The sequence below is a fragment of the Triturus cristatus genome, chromosome 4_1 (assembly GCF_964204655.1).
Source record: "Triturus cristatus chromosome 4_1, aTriCri1.1, whole genome shotgun sequence".
Classification (NCBI taxonomy): Eukaryota; Metazoa; Chordata; class Amphibia; order Caudata; family Salamandridae; genus Triturus; species Triturus cristatus.
Genome location: NC_140585.1, coordinates 1,142,350,750 through 1,142,360,392, shown reverse-complemented (window position 1 = coordinate 1,142,360,392; position 9,643 = coordinate 1,142,350,750). Strand labels below are relative to the sequence as shown.

At 42.1% G+C, this 9,643-nt stretch overlaps 1 long non-coding RNA gene across 1 annotated transcript in view; it reads left to right on the top strand.

The window, feature by feature from the left end:
- Window positions 1-8,176: 8,176 nt before the first annotated feature.
- LOC146856201 (uncharacterized) overlaps window positions 8,177-9,643 on the top strand; it is a 67,001-nt gene continuing 65,534 nt past the window's right edge. The window contains exons 1-2 of the long non-coding RNA XR_014981445.1: window positions 8,177-8,235; window positions 8,320-8,388. This is a non-coding gene — a long non-coding RNA (uncharacterized LOC146856201). The remainder of the gene's footprint in view (window positions 8,236-8,319; window positions 8,389-9,643) is intronic.

Sequence of the window (9,643 nt, the reverse complement as noted above, 5' to 3'; positions counted from 1 at the left end):
AATAATCAGCTGCACTCAATATTTCAATATGTCGACCTGACTACTTACTCACTGCATGGAACAGATCACAAACTGTTGTGTAATTGTGCTGTAACTGGTCGCCGAGTTTTAATTAAAACGCCTCATGTTGCTTGCCTTCTATTCTTTTTCATGACAGGGAGCTTTCGGTTGGCATCTTCTCGCAGTAATGCAAACCAAGTATGATTATGTCAGCTGATTGTTTAGCCTCTTATGATACAGTAGTTAGGACTGGTCCATGATGGCAACACCTGCAATATTATTTCCAAACCTGGCATATGAGTGTGATACTCGGCGGCCCATTGCATATATTGTTAATTCGTGGTAATTGATTACTCAAATCCCTGGCATATGATTGCAAAGATGATCAAAGATGGCGCTCCCTGGCACGTGAATGCCATTCCTAGTATGCTGGCAATGCCAGAGAAGTTACAGCGACCACAGACATACCATAATGATGCTTCGGTGAGTTAAAATGAGCGTGGACATATTAAGGTGTCCCTGAAATATAACAGTGTCACTTGGGCATATGAGGCAGTATGGATGTATGAAGCTGACCCAGCGCTACACTTTCTCAGGGATCAATTCTCAATAATATCACATACATAGACCTATACACATTCACCCAACTCTCGAAATCCCTGTTGCACTGGGGGGGGGTCAAGTTTAAATGACGAAATCAATGGTTTTCTCTTACAGGTGCATATTTAATTTTCCCAAATACATAACTGAATCTGTACATCAACTTTTCTTTCCTCCGGCCGATGGACCATTAGTTGAAGAGTTGATGGTAGTAGTAATAGTACTATCTAAATATCTAGCAAGCTAAATAATCACAGACTCTCTGTAAGATTAATACATTTTATCGCAAATAATGTGTAATTAATGGTCATTGCATACAGGTTACAAGGCAAACAAAGAAATCTCACAAAAGGGAGAGAAAAACATTAGCATGATGCAAAACACGTGTCATACTCGTCAAATGAATGATATGCATATGAAGGAGTAGATAAAAATACATTTGCAAAATGATTATGCAAATTTCAGCGACACTTTCAGCAATAGTAGTCCCAAGATATTTAGTGGAAAACTACCCCCTTGGCCATAAGGGATAGAGGGGGTCCCCCAAGTAAAGGTTCAGGGAACAAAGAATTCAGGACAGGAACAGGATACCGGGTAGGCCTTAATTTCGATACAGCAAACCGACAGACAGCGGCGATCTCCCTCTCTCTAGCCTCTCTCTCCTCGTACCAAAAAAACCACACCCCTAAGGGCACCCTAGTTATACCCTAAAATCTCCATGTCCAACTCACGACAGTTGAAACAAGTCAATAAACTCAGCTTCTTATTGGGTGGTTAAAGGGACGTTTAATCACACCACCATGATCACATTCAAAATTCTACAGTCTTCTTTGTTTTTACATCGTTCACATTACATAATATTAGACTTTTCCATTTGTACATTGTATGTATCTATTTTGCCTTTCACATGAGTTTTCTCTGCTACGTCTGCAGAAGAAGTCTTGGGTCCCACGGCCAGTCTTGTCTCTTGGCAGATAAACAATGTTTTCGTAGCTGATTAACCTTGACTTTTTGTGCTCTTCTGCAGCGCTCAGCCTATCTGTCTATCCATGCGTTCCCATCTATAATGTCAATTTTAGAAAAAATTCTGGCCCGTTCAGTTCACTATGACGAATAAAACAAAAGCATTTATTAATTACATGAAAATTCACTTTTCACTGTTTACCACCCACTTTTGCACTAACCCATGTTAATATTTTTCTTAGCGAAGCTTTAGTAAAAAGCGGCATTATTTATTGTTATTTTCAAAGTAAGATGCAAGATGCGAAATGTGGCCTAGTCCTTTCATGCATTAGCTCACATTAGTGAACGCATACGCAAAGCAGTTTCCCGTGTATTTCACGTGATTTATATGTTATTTTTCACTGCACATTGTTAGTAAATATTACGGGGGTGTTAATTCGAGCAGGTTTTCTTTTTGCAAAATCCTGCTCCATCAATCCCCCCTCCGATGGTTTTGAGTCATCATAAATACCCACCATACCAAGTGCCATCCTTATTTTATCTAAAGTTCAGTATTCTTTTCTCTTTTGAACATTCTTTCGTCTAAATCTTTCATTATGTCATAGTGATATCTTTTCATATCTTCTAGTTCTATCTCATCTCTTTTTCTCTTTCTTGCCCTTTGTTTGTTATCTGATTCTGCCATTTCTTTTCTTCTACGTCTACACTTACTACATTTATATATTGTTATTATTACTAGAGCTATTACAGCTACTGAAATGATTGGCATTATTATTTTTTTAGCTGAATCTCAGGCAGAAGATCTTCATTCCGGGCAGTGATACATGTGAGCAGTTAAAGGAAATGAGAAACTGATGTTTATAGACAGAGGTGTTTGCTAAAGAGACAAAAAGCTTGTATTTATGAACAAAACAATGTATTTTCAAAAAATGACAAGTGAATTCCTGGGGACAAATAATGTTCATTTTCTAAACTTGGAGATCTACCGTTTAGGGACAAAAGAATAATTTTTTTGTAATAAAGAACTTGATGCCTGGGTGAAAAATTACTTTTTTTCACAAAACAATTAAAATATGGTATTTTGTGACACTGTAGGTATAATTAGCAAAATGTCACTGTCATATTTTGGGAAAAATAATAACGACCTGACTATTAAAAGCCAATAGAAAGGAACAACCTGGTGTGTAGGGATAACTGTAGTTTATTTAATATAAATGAAAAGCTGGTAATTGGGTACAAATTAGCTATATTTTCAGAAACCAAAAGGGTAATGTTTGGGAACAAAATTACTTTTAAAAAACCCAGCTACTGCTGAAGGCTCACTACAGTGCCCAGAATACCTTGCTTCAGGAGACAGCTAGCGGGCTAAGCGGTACATAGCACCATTGCGTTTCACAGGACCCAGCCGCTGTTGGGGGCTAACTACAGTGCTCACAACTCCCCACTCCCAGGAAACAGCTAGAGGCGGTGAATGAGGGGCTAAGTGCTACATAGATAGGCCAAACATCTTTCTTCCCGTCAACAAAAATGGGCAAACAGAAAGCAGCAGGTATTATTAGCACACCCAAGGGTCTCAGGAGACAACATGGCTGTTGTTCTCCATGGCTAAAAATTAGTGTTGGAAAGTCTAGTGTTTTGGCGTGGAGCTGAGTTTTGTAAGAAAAAAGTAGCATGAAGTAGAGTGGAATGTTGCAAAGTGGACTGTTGTGGAGTAGAGTGTTGTAAACTGTAGTGTTGTAAAGTGCAGTGTTGTGGAGTAGAGTGGAGTATTGTAGAGGGGAGTGTTGTAAAGTGGAGTATTGTGGAGTAGAGTGGTGAAGAGTGGACTGTTGCCAAGTGAAGTGTCCTAGAAGGAGTACAGTGTCAGAGTGGAAGGGCGTAGAGTGTCTTATAGTTGAGAGACGCAGACTGGACTAGAGTGGATTAGGTTTTAATGGAAAGGCATAGAGTGTCAGAGTGGAGTGGCATAGAGGATGTTGAGTGGAGTAAAGTGTTGTAGAGTAGAGTGGTGTAGAGCAGAGTAAATTGGCATAAAGTGTAGCAGTGTAGTAGGATGGAATGGAATAGAGTCCAGTAGAGTGGAGTAGCATAGACTGTCACGGACTGGAGTGGCATAGATGAGTGCAGTGGAGTAGTGTGTCATAGAATAGAGTGAAGTAAAGTGGCATGGAGTGGTGTAGAGGGAGTTGCGTAGTGCGTCATAGATTGGACTAGTGTCGTAGAGAGGCATAAAGTGTTGCGGAGTGGCACAGAGTAGAGTGCCATAGAGTGGAGTAGAGTTTGATGGAGTGGAGTGTCATAGAGTGGAGTATTGTGAAGTTAAGTGTTGTATAGTGAAGTTGAGTGGCCTTGAGTGACGTGTCAAAAAGTACTTGTATTAAACAACAGGAGCAAAAACCCATAAACCTTGTTGAGAATAGGGTAAGTGTGCAAAAGACAAAAATAATTTCTCAAGTGCTATCATTTAAAAAGGACAGTTAGGAATGCATGTACAAAGCATTACAATAAAGAAGGAGAGACTCTCAGTCGGTTAACTTTGGAAAATATGCACATGGCATCATGTATTTAACAAAAAGGAATGGCAAGGACAAAAAAACATAAATTAAATGGATAATATTACCGTTGTAACAGCACTGCAAGCAAAATAAATTAGGTTTATGGGTTTTTGCTCCTGTTGTTTAATACAAGATTGTGAGCAGCTGCTTAGCTGCGAGAGTAGGTCACACTGTGACCCACACCTCTTTTGACCACTTAATTTGGCTCTTTCTCTTTTATTCATATATTTGTCTATTAGAATGTCTAGGGAGACTTTCTCCTACTCAGAAGATTATATCCAACGTTTAATTGGTGGCCCCTCCCTCCTCTCAGGGCCCCACCCTTCCACCACCCCGGCTCCCACACCCAATTCTTCCCGCATCCAGCTGGACAAACTTGAGAAACTAAAGAAAAAACAAATTAGAACTGAACTACACGCCCGTATGCTCACAGAATATCTGAAATCAGGCGTAATACCACTCGGTTTACAAATCAGAAATATTCCAGCTATTTTCACTCAAGACCCCAAATTCCGCACTAGCTTTAGTCATCTAGCGACCACCTGCTCTCAACATTGGATGGTCTTAGGCATCGACAGCCATTGAACACATTCGTAAAGAACTTGAGGAAATAGCCGAATTAGAAAAACTCATTTTGGCCGACACCACCTGTACAGATGCGGAAAACCTTCTTGACAAAATCAACACAACCATTTCCACTTTCAATACCTTTGAGCTAAACAAAAAAGTAATTAAAATCCAGAAGGACATCAAATTTTATAGCGTTGACAACACCTAACCCTACCTTAGAGAAGAATTCTACAACACTCCCTACATTTCACCAAGAGCCCGAAACTGGGGTAGATTTCGCAACAACCAGCGCGTTACCTTTTCTGATTCTTCAAACACATCCCTGGAGGACTCAGACAGAACAGAGACTCCCAGCACTTCCAGATCTGTCCCCAGACCCCAACCCCTTCTACCACAAGGTATTTTAGGACCAAGCCGCGGACGCGGCCAAACCCACTCACGACCACGGAACAACCGTCAGTACCAACATCAATTCTCAGGCAAAAGACAAACCTGCAACAGATACTACCAATGGGGACCCCAACAATAACTGAATCAACTAACACTACCATTTCCACCACCATGTATCCACGCACCATACCTATCTTCAATTTATCCAATCATACCCTCACCCACGATGAAACCCAGTTACTTAGGAGAGGACTCAGCTTCGTACCCACTGAACGCACCAATTTTTTAGAGTTACAGTCCAACTTACTAACTTTCTTCCGCCGCATCAGACTTAAACAATTTTTCTCTGACAAACCACTGAACCCTACACCCTCTTTTCCCCGTTTTCAACCTCCCTCCAACTTCAATCCCCCTTCATCATCCATGCCAGATGAGATACTAGCTTTTGAACATTTGGTCCTACAAGAAATAACCGACCTGTGAGCCCGTTTTGAATATGTTCCATATAATATACCCCTGTCAGAAAAACAAGCTCTTACTAACCTTAAAAATAATGTGGAACTCACTATCATACCTGCAGACAAAGGCGGCGGCATTGTGCTGATGGATAACAACAAATATGACCTGGAAATAAAAAGAAAACTATCCAACAAGAATCACTTTCGACGACTTACCAAGGATCCTTTACCAGATCTCAGAGACAAAATACTGACTACTACAGGAAGGGCAAAAGCCCTTAACATCATATCCCCTAAAGAATTCAACTTTCTAAACAGCCAATTTCCACGCACACCGGTCCTCTACGTACTCCCCAAAATCCATAAAGATTGTACCAACTCGCCTGGAGGTCCCATCGTGTCAGGCTGTGGCTCTATTTTGGAACCCCTGGGAAAGTACATAGATGCTGTTATAAAAGATTTTGTCCCTGCTATCTCATCAGAGATACTATGGATCTCATCCTCACCATTGAGGATAGACCCTTTGACAACAACCCCGAGCTCATGGCAGGGTTAGACATCGAATCCCTTTACACTAATATCCCTCATATGGAGGGACTCCAAGTTATCAGAAATCTATTGGACACAAGACCAAGACCCACCTTGATTCCTACTGATTTTGTCATGGACTTGCTTCAAATTGTCCTGGAGAACAACTATTTCTTATATCGCGACTCCTTCTATTTACAAATCAAAGGTATCTCTATGGGAGCTTGTTTTGCTCCAAACTTTGCTATCCTATTCGTCCATAACCTGGAAAAAACCCATATTCTTACCAACCCATATCGCAACCACATCTCCCTCTGGCGTCGCTATATCGACGACATCCTGGTCTTCTGGAAAGGTACTACAGATACTCTTGACCAGTTCATTGAATGGTTAAACCACTCTCAAGAACACCTCAATTTCACCTGTGAAACTAAACCCAATGACCCCCCTTTCCTGGATGTTACCATACACGCTGAAGATGGTAAAATTGGTACTCGCCTCTACCGCAAAACTACCGAACGAAATACTCTCCTTCAATACTCCACCTACCATCCCCGAGGACTCCGGGATGGCCTCCCTTATGGTCAATTCTTACGCATCCGTAGGAATTGCAAATGGCGTAAAGATTATTTCCATGAATCCGACATTCTGATAAAAAAACTAACAGACAGAGGGTACCCCAAACGCCTTGTGAATATAGCCCGTAAAAGAGCCTGGTACTGCCAACGAGAACTACTGCTTACTCCACAGTCCAAAAAAACTATGACCAGAATTCCCTTTGTCTCTAAATTCAGTCCCTATTGCAATATGGTCAACAAAATCATTAAACGCAATTGGCCATTGCTTAGACGATTAGATGACTTCAAGGAACTTCCCCTTTTTGCTATCAACGTGGCAAGAACCTGTCTATACAATCACTGCATTCTGGGGTCAGCCCCCCACCATTGGACATTACAAATGCCAGAATTGTTCAGTATGCAACCTTACACAAAACACAAAGGAGTTTAAAACTGGCAATAAAACATATACTCTCAAAACCCTAACCAACTGTAGATCACAGAACGTGATCTATGCCATCAGATGTCCCGACCTTTTATACATTGGCCAAACTACCCAAATGATCAAACAGAGAATCATTCAGCACAAAAGCAGAGACCATTGCAAAGTACTGACTGCTCCTTTGGTGACCTACTACCTTGAAAAAGACCACAATGAAACTGACATTTCCTGGCAAGTTGTAGACCAACCCTCACTACCCTGTAGAGGTGGAAATATCAAAGCACTACTCAACAAAAATGAATGTAAATGGATAACTATCTGCAACTCTGGGCTAAATACGATCGATGAATGGAATAATACTATCCTGCTTTAAATAGCCCCTCCTCCCTGGCTGGGCCTTCCCCTCACCATCAGATACCTTTGGTTCCACAGATTTCCTCTTGCCATTCAGAAATAGGGTTTCATACACCCTCCGCCACTCCTTGGCCTCTCCCTTCTTATCCCAGACCCACCTCTTCCGATGACTTGGATCATCTTCCTTAATAGCATGTCCATCTGACACACATTCAGCAATTTGGATACATTTCATTGCATACATTGCTCCGACACAATTTACTTTGTGTCTCCCTTGCGCATACCAATTGCTATTTACTTCATGTCTCTCTTGTGCAAACCAATTGCAGTGATCCACTGTACCATATCACAAGTTTAGGGATTTTCTTTCACAGTATATACATCCGAATGTTCTCACAACAATCTATTGTCTGGGCCTGCATTCATCATCATTCTGCACATAATTGCTCTTTGATTACTATGTATGTATGCTTGTCACTTGATTTGCCTTCATATTACCACACTAACTTATTGTAAACTCATCTCCATCTCCAAGACGTTTTGTACGCATTACCATTGGTTGTTTCCTTCAGCTTTGGTCACCATCCTATACCTCCCCTCCTCTCTCCCTGTCCCCGCCCCTCCACTCGCTACCGCTGCCCCTGGCCGTTTCCACAACAACGGCCTTACAGATGCACGCGCAGGCTTTATGTCAAATAACCTTCCCTGAGGCCTTTTACTTCACTTCCTGTTTTTTTCTATCACACACCGCAACTGATCGCAACGGACACAGGCTGATTTAGACGCCCTTCGCTCCCTACGGAATCTCTATTCATTAGGTAAGGATTTGCCTCCGTGCTACCGCCCCCACCTCCCCCGCCCCCGTGGTCTACCTTCCCTAATTGCCCCGTTTCCTCCCACAGAGCCATAAACGATTTCCCGCCGAGAATTCCCCGTCACGTCTCCTGAGCTCTAATTCAACCACTACTCAGGTAATTCAACATATACACCACCCCGTTCTTGGCCCGCCCACCCTTCTTTCTCCACCCCTCCCCCATACCCAATTCTCCCTCCTTTCCCACAAGATCCCGCTGCCGCTTCAACAGTTCCGTATCGCCGATGCTTATCTCACATTTCTAACATTTCAGGTACCTAATTCTACATTAGCGGCTGCTTTTGTTTTCTCTCCGTACCTACACTTGCACTAGTGCCCTTTTACACAGATGCCATTCTTTCCGGTTCCCTGGACACGCCGATAGATATCAGTGCACGGCTCCTCCACCCTCCCAGGGACTCGTTATTGTTGCCGCGTTCCCCATTTTGCTCCCGCTCTACCCCTGATTCTTTGCCCATTCATGTTCTTTCACCAGGCCTTTTCCCCATGATACACATCCTGTTCTGTCCCTTGTGGCCTTCACATTCTTACCTTGCTGTGCTTTTCAGACAGCATATGCCTTCACCCACTTGCCCAGCGCCCGACCCTATCCCTGTTTTCTTCCCTTATTTTCCCATCCTTTCTCCTTTTTGTACAGCACCGCCTTATTATGCCAACCCGGTCCTGAAGATGATCCTAAGTTACTGGATCGAAACGCCGTCAACCTGTCAGCGCAATTGATGGCGCATTTCTCATGTGGTTCTATGAATAACTGACTATTAATTACCAATTAAAAAACTTCTGACCAGATTGTACATTTGTTCACTTCACTTCACGCCGCTCCTAGCTGATTTCACATTGTCACTTGCGTCGCCACACCGTTGTGTCACAAACACACTTGAGCACCAAGTACAATTCGGGTTGTTCACGCTAATTTATTTTGCTTGCAGTGCTGTTACAACTGTAATATTGTCCATTTAATTTATGTTTTTTTGTCCGTGCCATTCCTTTTTGTTAAATGCATGATGCCATGTGCATATTTTCCAAAGTTAACCGACTGAGAGTCTCTCCTTCTTTCTTGTAATGCTTTGTACATCCATTCCTAACTATCCTTTTTAAATGATACCAGTTGAGAAATTCTTGTTGTCTTTTGATGTCAAAAAGTACAGCGGTGCCCAGTAGATTGGCGTAGAGTGAATTGGTTTTGAGTAAAGTAGTGTAGAGTGCATTGACATAGAGTGCAGTGACATAGAGTAGTGTGGCATTGAGTGCAGTGGCATAGAGTGGTGCAGAATAGAGTGGCATTGCATAGACTGAGTGGCAAAGAATGGAGTGGCGCAGGGTGGAGTAGAGTGGCATAGAGTAGATTGTTT